The following is a 1,589-nucleotide window of genomic DNA, read 5'->3' on the forward strand; positions in this document are numbered from 1 at the left end:
CGAGCGTAAACGATAGTTCCGCAAAGGCGCCTAGCAATACGCAACCCAGTTGTAAGGCTACTGTTTATTATGTCTGTAAAGTTTATGAAAAATAACTGGGCTTCGTGTATAAACTAAAGCCGCTCGCCGGCGTTCGTCGGAACTTTGTTAATTGCGAGATTTTCATATTCAATTTGCGAGTTGAAAAGTTGTAAAGACTTCATTATGCATGTATGATGCATGAAAGAGTGAAAGAGTTTTGTAGCGCGAACAACACAGACAAATAGCCAAACAAGTTTATGTAATTTTGTTGCTTACGATATTTCACTTTGCTGATTAAAAAGATTAAATCGCCAGGAGATTCAATCTCTACCTGGGAAAGTTAGTATACTAACTCCAATGCTGAAGATGATGTATGTTTTGTATATACTTTTCTGATAGAAATTATGCTTATTTAAATTTTTAGTTTGTAAGTATTACGTATAATTTTAAAATTTAACAAATAATGCAGCTGGTAAAATATTATAAAAATAGAACAAAATAACTGATACATATGGTCAATAATAATAACGGCTTAATCATAAAAAAAAACCATTTAAAAAATTTTACAATACATTAACACAAATTTACTCATTTTTGGTAGTTTTTCTGGAAAAACCATGTTAGTAATATACTCAAGTGCATTTTAAATTACCTAAGAGTGACAAATGATTCGTTTTCAAAAATTTAGAACAGTTTTTAACCACTATAAATACTAACATATGTACTACTTCAAGTTTTCTCCACTAGATGGTGATTACCTTTATCTATAAATCTACAAGTGAAAAAGTTAAAGTTACTGTACAAGTTCAGTTATCGTTGATTTTGTTTCTTAAAAAATGATAAAATATCCATAAGTAAAATTAATTTAAATAAATAAACGAGAATGCTTGGTTCAATAATTTTAAAGTAAAAGACCACAATAAATAAAATAATGAGTTTGCTGTGGGATGTAAAGAGTCAGGATCAGATGCAGAGCAAGTTGCAGTTATGGTAATTTTCAGTAAAAAATCAATAAAGACGACCTGTGGGTAACGAGGAAAAAAATTGAATGCAAAAGTAAGATAAATTTTTTGTGTACATTGCCCGCTCTTGCAACGTACACACAGAAAGCCTCATCTTCGGAGATCAAACGACTGCTCTGCATCTCAAAGTCTCATACCTGAGCATCGTAAAGTATGTACAACGCGTATAGCGTACACTGTAGAAAATATCAAAAGGAGGGCTAGAGCCTTGTCGGCTAAAGCATAGATATATACGCCCATATAAGATATTAGTGTGTACATTATGTCTATATGTTTACGCATGAGCATTTTTCTCCTCGATTTGGACATAGGCATAAGTATATAGCAGTAGAGCTGCTGATTCTCCATCCACTGCATAAAACTCTCTGCGTGCCTTTGTTTCTGACAGCGCGAGGACGAACATTAATTACCATTTGGACTTTGAATTTTTTTTCTTCTCGTTGTCCTATCAAAGCTTCGCGCAGTCTGTGTCACGTGCATAGGATACACATTACAAAGGGTTCGCGCTTGTTTGCATTTTCCACAATCAAAAGCAACGAGAGATTT

Source organism: Trichogramma pretiosum, unplaced genomic scaffold, assembly GCF_000599845.2.
Source record: "Trichogramma pretiosum strain Unisexual culture from Peru unplaced genomic scaffold, Tpre_2.0 scaffold192, whole genome shotgun sequence".
In the NCBI taxonomy this organism is placed as follows: domain Eukaryota; kingdom Metazoa; phylum Arthropoda; class Insecta; order Hymenoptera; family Trichogrammatidae; genus Trichogramma; species Trichogramma pretiosum.